Source organism: Triticum aestivum, chromosome 7A (assembly GCF_018294505.1).
Source record: "Triticum aestivum cultivar Chinese Spring chromosome 7A, IWGSC CS RefSeq v2.1, whole genome shotgun sequence".
NCBI classification, from domain to species: domain Eukaryota; kingdom Viridiplantae; phylum Streptophyta; class Magnoliopsida; order Poales; family Poaceae; genus Triticum; species Triticum aestivum.
The window spans coordinates 78,473,441-78,484,470 of record NC_057812.1 but is presented as its reverse complement, the minus strand read 5'-3'; the positions used below and the strand labels follow the sequence as shown (position 1 = coordinate 78,484,470).

At 42.5% G+C, this 11,030-nt stretch overlaps 1 long non-coding RNA gene across 1 annotated transcript; it reads right to left on the bottom strand.

Moving 5' to 3' along the window:
* Nucleotides 1–1,463: 1,463 nt before the first annotated feature.
* On the bottom strand, nt 1,464–5,083 carry LOC123150879 (uncharacterized). Its single transcript, XR_006475388.1, has 3 exons — nt 4,739–5,083; nt 4,144–4,336; nt 1,464–3,124 (listed from the first exon to the last, which is right to left on the bottom strand). It is a non-coding gene; the product is annotated as an uncharacterized lncRNA (long non-coding RNA).
* Between the last annotated feature and the right edge of the window lie 5,947 nt (nt 5,084–11,030).

Here is an 11,030-nt window from a genome sequence, read left to right as displayed (position 1 = left end):
TCAAAAACGGTCTTCAACCACCTATTTCATCGCCATCTACGCCTAATCCACAATTTATCCCCCTCCCCCCGTACGACCTAGAATGGAATGAACTCACATATGCACTCGCAACTCGATCAAAACAACTCGACGAAAAACAGGTCGCTACAACATCAAAACCAACTATGGCGCTCTCATCCGCGGAACCCCAGGCTTTACCCAACAACGGAAACACAACCGGGGGGGGGGGGGAGGAAAATCTCACCGGAACAAGTCGCCGAGAACCGCCGCGGAAGCAACCAGCACCCGTCCGCGCGATATATGCAGAAACTCGAGCGATTTGGAGTCGAATCGCTCGGAGGAAGAGGAAGAGGAGAAGTAATGGCGAAGTGGGAGGAGTGGGCGGAGTGGAGCGAGACCCGTTGCAGTTCGGGAGAAGAAGAGAGGGGATCGTGGGTGAGGGAAGTGGGGATTGGAGGAAGCCGCGGCGGGCGGGGCCACTTGCTAGAGTGAGAGAGGGGCGCGGGATAACTCCCTCGCGCGAGAGACGCTGAGATGCAACGAGGCAATTCACTCGCGACGATAGATGCAGATCGGACGGCTGTGAAATCGTTCAGACCTTTTGTCAATTCCAGAACGTTCGCTTGTTACTTTTATCGCTTAAATAAAGCATCATAACTCAACTGGATCATTTCAAAAATGTTACCAGGTTATGCATCTAACTACCTAAAAAATTTATTTAGTTGAACTCCCTATTTTCTTAATAGAATACATAGAGGCGAGTGTCACATGTCATCGTGTATGTGTTATTTTCCCATAATTAATTGCATGCGAGCATCCACATGTGTGTATGGCTCCGAACCATGCCATCGCTCGCCGGCCATACACAGCACGCGTCTTAATTCAAGTCCGGATGAAACCGGTGATGTGTTTAACGCACAATGTGTCGCGCAGGCACCGTGCATCACGTAGTAGTAGAATCCTTTTTTAAGGTAATGATCATGTATACCTCACCCCAGCCATCTGGTGTGTGGTGCACACCCCTCACGAACCAAGTTTGCAACCAACGGCGTAAGATTACATTAGGAAGCTACATAGGAATTCCAACTACCGCCGTGAGATTTCCCTTTTTTCTTTTGGAATCACAGCTGTAAGATTCCAACTACCGCCGTAAGATTCTGAACCTCTCCATAAGTGAAAATAGCGCAGGCATGGAGTCAGCCCGCGTGCGGCCGTAAGAAATTTGATAAGAGCAAGGTAAGAAATCTCGGCCCAAAGTAAAATTGGAGCACGTCCCACACTAATCCTTTTTTTTTTTGCTGGGCACGCTAATCCATTTTCTTTTCCAGAAACTGTACTAATCCATTTTCAGATTTAGCGTGTACTGAATTTTGGAGGCCACGTAAAGTAGGAACTTAAGCCTTATTGCAAGATTCTCGTTGCTCCACTAATTGGATTTCAAATATCTAATGTCGATATACATATTTTCATTAGCAACAAGCATGTTCCGAGGTGATTGTAAGGGAATCGCAAAGAAGGCTTAATGTGCCTAGAAAATCATGCAGCATCACAAATAGGCCACCATAGAGTACAGTCTTTGTATATACCAGTACTAACATGTGAAGCTTTGTGTGCATACAATTCAAATGAGATAATTATAATCCGCACGTGGTATACCCTGACAAGAGAAACTACATAATGGCATCGATGCCCACTTGATATGATGATCATATCGCTTTGCTTAGCACTGCATTCCTTTACATCAGCAGCTGCACAAAATGGAACCAACAGGTGCTCAAAGGAGGTTAAGACATGAAGCAAAAAGCGAGTCGAATAAAATCAAATATGAAGCAATATGTTGTTGTCTTGTTCCATCCCTGCCCTGCTTCCCAACAAGATAACAACACGCGTAGAGAACTGGGAAGGACCATCTATAATAATGATAAGCTTTCCCAAGTGTGCCAGTGGCCAGCTTTTCCGTTTTGTTCTGTTCAACAATGTGGTACTCTGGCCGTTCTTTGCTTTAATAATTTAAAGTCGGGCGCTTATTGTGCCTGTTTTCTAAAAAAATGGCCAGCCACACAAGGAAAAGGAGAACAGATTACATAACTGAAGAAAAATATTTAAGCAAACCACAGCAAGAAACAACACTAGATGGAGATATATACATTCTTTTGGAACTGGATCAGCAAGAAACCACAACATCTCCGTGAGAATTAGGAAACAGTACAAGAACTTGCCAAAGAAAATAACATTTAGCCGGTACAAAATCTGCAAGTTGAAGAATAAGATTGCTCATTTCAGAAATATGAGACAAGTTATATGATCTAAAAATTAAATTGAACTTAAACATATTTCTGATTCACTATATCTAATATAATCCCTCAAATCATACGTACTGATTGACTTGTAAAAGCAAACACCTGAAATAATCAGAGGAACATGACAAGTTCTTTTACAAGTACAGAAAAACAATACGTACATCGTTTCTGCATTATGCACTAATAGAAAGATCTGTAGTTTAAACCAATTGATTTGTTATGCATGGGGACACCATTGCTTCATACCATGTTCTTCCATCAAGACACAAGAGCACATCGAAATGTTGTCATGGCTGGATCAAAAGGGAGACTGGATAAAAATTGTAATGGCTGGATCTGAGAGGCAGTTAAATACTAATCACTAAATTTTAATGGCATTAGCTGAACTACCATAAAAACCATCCTTCATTCTTTCCAAACGAATATATGCAGGGAATAACCTGAAAATGGAAATGTTGAAATATTGGTTCTCCATGAGGAGAATTTGGGAGCGGCAAACAATTAAAGATAATTTTTCAATCTGTGATCACACTTTTGTATTTGAGTTGTCTATAAGTATGTTTCCTGTTGTCATGAAAGAAGTCAGGTAAGTGTCATATTTTGAGGGAGTTTTGGATGTTATACTTTGTGGATGGTCTAAAACTTGTACTTAAAGAAATCCAGAGTTGCAAGTTGCAACAAAGAAGATGAGGGGAGAACTTAAATTGATAAACTGTATTAGATCAGTAAATCTAATACAAAGGTAATTTATTGCAACGCAGCTTTTGCAGGTCAGTGCCCAGTTTACTCGAGAGCCTATAGCCATGTCTAGCCATTCGAGTAACCTGCAACATAATAAAGATAGTAAATAACCTATATTAGTGTGATTTTTTGTGTACTGAAACTCTATCTAAATTACCTCGGCCATAAAATGAGCCACAAAAGAAATCAAACTACAGAAAGAAGCATAGAAAGTAACACGATGTACAAAGAAGTTACAGAAAAAACAGAGTGCAGCATAATTAGGCAATCTCCCTTTACGGTGTCAAAGTTAGTAGACATAATCAATTGTTAGAGTGTCAGGTCGGGCAACTGGCGGTTAATACAATGAATGTCTACAAACCGCGTAATTGAGTTTAGTATGTTGACATGTTGTGAGTGGCAAGAAAATATCCAGCCCTATATTATGAGTCACCTCTGCAGCTTGGATCTTAAATGAGGAGAAAAAGGACGCATCATGCAGCTTCAGAAGAAAAGACAGTATATGCTTAAAGTTTGAATTAATAAGTACCCACAATAGAAATCAACTAAGAGTCATGCCTACCTTTGGAATATGTGCTATGACCATGACTATATATGCTAGCTAGCTTTGACCGGTGTCAAAAAAGAAGCATCAGGCATTCACATTGATATTATGCGCATTTCTTTGTAAATTGAGATTCCTTACTATTCCAGCATCCTTCGATACAGAGACCTGGAGTTTAACTTTCTTCTGTTACCAAATGACTAGTGAAAAACTAGCGAATTACAACAGCTAACTATATGAGTAAATCATCATCCAAAGTAGCAGCTACTAACTACAAGTAAACAAGTCATCTTGTCTAATTAATCACACTTTTTTCAGAACAACCATTTTTTTCTCTCATCTAGCAAGTAGAGAACCTACAATGGAATAGGAGTTATCTGCTCAAGAAAATAATGCAGCCTCCATCGAGGAAGGGTAACAAATTTAAATTTCAGTATTTTCTTGTTTCCATGAGAAATTAATTGATTAAGCAGGGCCAGGCCAATTTGCTCAAAACAATGGAGCTCGAAGGAAGGAGGGAATAGTTTATCAAAAGCAGAGAAGAAACAGAGCTATCACCCTTGGCTGGATCAAATAAGATAATCTTGTCTTGTGTTCTTCCTCCTCCTCAGGAGCCTTTTGCTCCTCTTCCTCTTTGCCATTGACATGGCATTCTTTTCCTCCATTGACATGGTGCCATCCCATTTCCATGGACAAGGTACAACCTCTTCTTGATCTCCCCCATCAGAAGCCCCTTTTTGCAGTACCGCCACTGTTCATATATGTACCCATGTTTGTTATCACGCAAATAAGCGTCAAGCTAATAAAATTGCTATCAATCTCAGATCTTAGAAAACATGGGCATCTGAAAGAAGAGGCGGAGGAGGAACTTTTACAATCCAATTTGAAATCGAGCTTCCAGATCGAGGAAGGCAAAAACAACTAGATTAACTGAGCTTCCAGATCGAGGAAGACAAAAACAAGACCTAGATTAACTGAGCTTCCAGATCGAGGAATAAAGGCAAGAACCCTAGAAATTGAAAGCACTGGTTTTGCCTAAGAAAATACAGTAGAAAGCATTGGTTTCCTTCCTTGGCATCCAACAGAACGATATGGATGGAAAAATAAAGGGGAATACTAGGGTTAGAGAAAGGGATAGCGAGAGCACACGTACTTACAGAGGAGGGCTGTCACAGACGTATTCTCCGGTGAAATTGGCTGTCACAGGAGCCTTCGCTGACACAACAGTGGGGTGGATTTGGGAGGGGTCGCCACCGCAGTCGAAATCGTAGTACGCTCCGCCCCCGCCGCCATTGTAGGCCACCAGGTCACACGAGAGGACGGGAGGGAGATGGACAGGGAAGCGAGTGAATCCCCCGCCGAGCACCGCACCATCGAGCCCACCCGCCGATCGCCGCCCGCTAGTCGCCGTTCACAGTCGAAACCGTTCGCATCTAATTGAAAACTGTACGGGGGAGTAGGCTAGCTCATCACCATGGCCAGTGAACCACTTCCGGCGTGAAAGTAATCTTACGACGGTAGGATACAATTTGGGGTAAAACTTTACTTTCATTCATCCTGGTTGAGCCACACCATGACGCGAACAATCAACCAGGGTGAAGAACTAATATATATATATATATATATATATATATATATATATATATATATATATACTCTATATATATATACTTCTTTTTTTATTTATACCAATGGGAGTGAAGGAAATATGCCCTAGAGGCAATAATAAAGTTATTATTTATTTCCTTATATCATGATAAATGTTTATTATTCATGCTAGAATTGTATTAACCGGAAACATAATACATGTGTGAATACATAGACAAATAAAGTGTCACTAGTATGCCTCTACTTGACTAGCTCGTTAATCAAAGATGGTTATATTTCCTAACCATAAACAAGTAGTTGTTATTTGATTAACGGGATTACATCATTAAGTAAATGATCTGATTGACATGACCCATTCCACTAACTTAGCACCCGATCGTTTAGTATGTTGCTATTACTTTCTTCATGACTTATACATGTTCCTATGACTATGAGATTATGCAACTCCCGTTTGCCGGAGGAATACTTTGTGTGCAACCAAACGTCACAACGTAAATGGGTGATTATAAGGGTGCTCTACAGGTGTCTCCAAAGGTAGATGTTGGGTTGGCATATTTCGAGATTAGGATTTGTCACTCCGATTGTCGGAGAGGTATCTTTGGGCCCTCTCGGTAATGCACATCACATAAGCCTTGCAAGCATTACAATTAATAAGTTAGTTGTGAGATGATGTATTACGGAACGAGTAAAGAGACTTGCCGGTAATGAGATTGAACTAGGTATTGGATACCGACGATCGAATCTCGGGCAAGTAACATACCGATGACAAAGGGAACAACGTATGTTGTTATGCGGTCTGACCGATAAAGATCTTCGTAGAATATGTAGGAGCCAATATGGGCATCCAGGTCCCACTATTGGTTATTGACCGGAGATTTGTCTCGGTCATGTCTACATTGTTCTCGAACCGTAGGGTCCGCACGCTTAACGTTACGATGACAGTTATTATGAGTTTATGCATTTTGATGTACCGAAGTTAGTTCGGAGTCCCGGATGTGATCACGGACATGACGAGGAGTCTCGAAATGGTCGAGACATAAAGATTGATATATTGGACGACTATATTCGGACACCGGAAGGGTTCCGGGGTAGTTTCGGATAAAACCGAAGCACCGGGGGGTTACCGGAACCCCCCGGGGGGTTAATGGGCCTTATGGGCCTAATGTGGAGAAGAGGAAGGGGCTGCCAGGGCAGGCCGCGCGCCCCCTCTCCCCCTAGTCCGAATTGGACAAGGAGGGAGGGGCGGCGCCCCCCTTTCCTTCTCTCCCTCCACCTCTCCTAGTTGGACAAGGAACGGGAGGGGAGTCCTACTCCCGGTAGGAGTAGGACTCCTCCTGCGCGCCTCCTCTAGGCCGGCCGCACCCCCCCCCCCCTTGGATCCTTTATATACGGAGGCAAGGGGGCACCCTAGAAGACACAAGTTGATCTTCGTGATCATTCCTTAGCCGTGTGCGGTGCCCCCTTCCACCATATTCCACCTCGGTCATATCGTTGTAGTGCTTAGGCGAAGCCCTGCGTCGGTAAAACATCATCATCGTCACCACGCCGTTGTGCTGACGAAACTCATCCCCGAAGCTTTGCTGGATCGGAGCCCGGGGAACGTCATCGAGCTGTACGTGTGCCAAGAACTTGGAGGTGCCGGAGTAACGGTGCTTGGATCGGTCGGATCGAAAGACGTACGACTACTTCCTCTACGTTGCATCAACGCTTCCGTTGCGGTCTACAAGGGTACGTAGACAACACTCTCCCCTCTCATTGTTGTGCATCATCATGATCTTGCGTGTGCGTAGGAAATTTTTTGAAATTACTACGAAACCCAACAGGGACAAGCATGTCTGTCTTTCCAAGTAAAATGGCTGTCTTTTTTTTTTCTTGTGCAGCACATTAATTGGATTTTATTCACAAATTGAACGGTCAAGTAATGTGAATTTTAAGCGACCCACCAGATCAAGGGCTATTATTTTATAATTAACATGGGGTTTTCTATTCTATTTCACTTCCCTCACACCGGTGAAAGAGAAAATGGATCCATCGATAGCGAGAAGGACTCCAGAAATGCCAGTGGAACATGACCAAGCTAATACGTGCATATTCTTTTTTCATGCGACCATGTATCATGGGAAGCACGCATGTACATATATATATCATATGCATGCACGCAATAAGGGAATAGGTATAATGCAAAAAAAAAAGTGAAACACATTTTTTTCTTTGAGGACGTGTTTTTTTAGGTAGTGAGGACACGCAACTTTGTTTCTTTTTTTTTAGTAGGGAAGGGTAAGTTTTTTTTTCTCTTTGTGGGGACGTACTTTATTTTTGTTTGTAGGGAAAGGTGAGCATGCACGTAGGCTTGTTTCTTATTTTCTCTTTGAGGGCACGTAACTTTTTTTTTTGAGGCAAAGGGCACATAACTTTTTTTTGAAGGAAGGCCATCATGGCTAGCTTTATTGATTTAACATAGGCATTACATCGTCCACAGGCGAAGAGATCAGACAACCTGGGGGCTCGTCTGTCCAGTTTAAAGAGGTCTTATTACAATAAGAAAAGTTAGCTAACACATGCGCCGCTTGATTGGAAGAACGAAAACAATGCTTGAAGATAACCTTCCCTATTAAAGAACAAACATCCACACATTCCGCGAAAATTGCTGTTGCAGCATCCCACCATCTAGATTGACCATCACAAAAGTTTATGACATTTAAGGAATCTGATTCTGCCTCCACACGAGGAAACCCAAGGGAGTTTGCAAACACAAGACCATCACACATCGCCGTTGCTTCAGCCATCATTGCATCTGCAACATGAGGTATATATTTGCATTGTGCTGCTAAAAAGTTCCCTTTATCATCTCTAATTACAGCTGCCGAAGCTCCTGCACTTTCATCTGCAAAATAGGCCGCATCAACATTTACCTTTATGAACATGAGGTCTGGTTTCGTCCACTTCATCTCTCTATTATCATTTTGTTTGCGATTAGCTTCATGATAATTACTAGCAATTGCCAGGACGGACATATGCCACCGCGTGGGATGTGGTGGTCTACCATCATGAGTGAGTTCACGTCTTATCCACCATAAGTACCAGCTGCCCACCATAAGAGCTTGTTTGACAGTAATATCTGGTTTCAGTGACAAGGGTAAATCTGGTGCAAGGAGTAGGTGTTCCAATATAACTGACCTTGAGCGATCGATCAACTTTGCTTCCTCAATCATTCCCGCTATGCCTAGGCGTTCCCAGAGGTGCTTGGCATTGCAACAATCAAACAGTAGGTGGCGGACATCTTCCGCATCTTGATAACATATAGGACATGCCCCATTAGTTCCAATATGACGGTTCGTGAGTATGGACTTTAGCGGAATAATACCATGTAGAGCACGCCAACAAAAAATTTGAATTTTATGTGGGACCTTTTGTTTCCATAGTGTACTCCACACTACTGTAGTTCTTGAGCCTCTAGGTCGCGCCATCACCGTTGCATGTACCTGGAAAGGTCGTATCCATTGTACTTTGTATGCTGATTTCACAGAGAAAAACCCTTTATGATCCGGGTGCCATGCGATAAAGTCCTCGAAAGTCCCATAGTTGAGGGGAATTTGCAAGATCCTGTCTACATCAACCGATATGAATATAGATCTGATCAGATCCTCGTCTCAAAAACCAGTCATAGGGTCAATTAGATCATGAACTCGTGATATCAGTGTTTGCCCCCGATTTGATAAAACTCTCCTGTCCGGACTAGACGGTATCCAGGGGTCGCTCCAGATGTTAATGTTCTCACCGGTACCAACCCTCCAGATATACCCCAACTTAAATGTTTCAAGACCTTTCATAATGCTCTGCCACGTAAACGAAGCACCACTCTTCGGGGTAGCTTGTAATAAACTTTCATTAGGGAAGTATTTTGCTTTCAATACTCTTGCACACAGGGAATCCGGGTTAGTGATCAACCGCCAAACTTGCTTTGAGAGCATGGCAAGATTAAAAGAATAGAGATCTCTGAACCCCATACCCCCCTCACTTTTTGGGTAACAAAGCTTCCACCATGTATACCAGTGCATTCTTTTGTGTTCCTCATCATCCCCCCACCAAAATTGTGCTATCAAATCAGTTATCTCCTTGCATAGGCCCTTGGTCAGGCTGAAAACAGACATCGCAAAGACTGGGATGGCTTGGGCTACAGTTTAAGTAATATCTCTTTCCCTCCAGTAGACAACTGTTTCTCCATCCATCCCTTCAGTTTTTCTTTTATTCTGTCATAAAAATGCCTGAAACAGTCACTCCTATCTGCACCCACCATAGCTGGCAGCCCAAGATACTTATCTGATAATGCCTCAGTATCAATGTATAACTCCTGGCATATTTCAGTCCTAGAAGTTGCAGGTGTATTAGGACTGAAAAAAATACTAGATTTAGCCAAACTCACCAATTGTCCCGAGCTTTCACAGTAGGCATCTAGAACATGCTGTAAGAAAGCTGCATTTAAAACGTCTGCTTTCATGAGAATCAGAGAATCATCAGCGAATAAAAGGTGTGATACTGATAATGCATTTCTACACACTCTAATTCCCTCTATGCCGCCAGCTTCTTCTTTAAACTGCAATAAACTAGAAAGACCTTCTGCACCAAGGAGAAAAAGGTAAGGGGAGAGTGGATCCCCCTGCCTAATACCCCTAGTCGGGGTGAAAACATCCGTCTCCTGAGAGTTAAACCTTATTTTGTATCTAACAGAGCAAACACAAGCCATTATCATTTCAATCCATTGTTCATGAAAACCCAACTTCACCATCATATCATGCAAAAAGGACCATTCCACCCCGTCATATGCCTTGTGCATGTCCAATTTAACCGCACATAGTCCAGTCTAACCAGCCCTCTTGTTCTTTATTTTGTGCACACATTCATAAGCTATAAGGATATTATCCGTGATCATCCTTCCAGGAACAAATGCACTTTGGGTAGGGGAGATAATCTCAGGCAATATATTTTTCAACCGAAGTGCGAGCATTTTAGAGATGATTTTATAAAGATCATTACACAAGCTTATGGGACGGAATTGAGTTACCAGTTCTGGACTGTCAATCTTGGGTATCATGATAATAGTTGTGTCATTCCATTCATTCGGAATCTGTCTTGAATTAATAGAAAATAGCACCTCATGAGTGATCTAATCTCCCAGGATATGCCAATATTTCTTAAAAAATATTGCATGTAGTCCGTCAGGCCCCGGAGCCTTTAAATCCCCAATGCTAAACACTGCTTTTTTAACATCATCCGCTGAGAATGGTGCCATCAAGAAATCATTCATCTGCTCAGTTACTTTGCGTTGAACCTTTTGTAAAAGATTTGGATTTGTATGCTGCACCTCCGAAGTAAACAGGTGAGTAAAATAATTCTGAATGTGAGTGTTTAATTCCGGCATACCTTGAAGCCAGTTCCCTGCTTCATCTTTTAGTTTTTTGACGTAGTTCCTTTTCCTCCTTGCTGAGGCAAAGGCCTGAAAAAAAGATGTGTTACGGTCGCCGCTCGTAAGCCAGGTCGCCCGTGACCTCCGTCTTGTTTGAATCTCCTCCAACTCAAGCAAGTACTCAATCAATTCAGCCAATTCCCTTCTCTTTACGTCACTATCATCGTTCATAGGACCAGCCATGACTCTCTCAAGCTCACGTTGGGCCTTGCGCAACCTTTTTTTTGGTTTCTTAAGGACACGCTGGTCCCAATCGTGGAATATTGCATGCATTTTATTGAGCTTCTCATAAATACTTGAAGCATTAGGATCAGCACCTACATTTGTCCAAGCATCAAGAACAGTATCATTAAAGCTTTCTTCCCGCAACCAT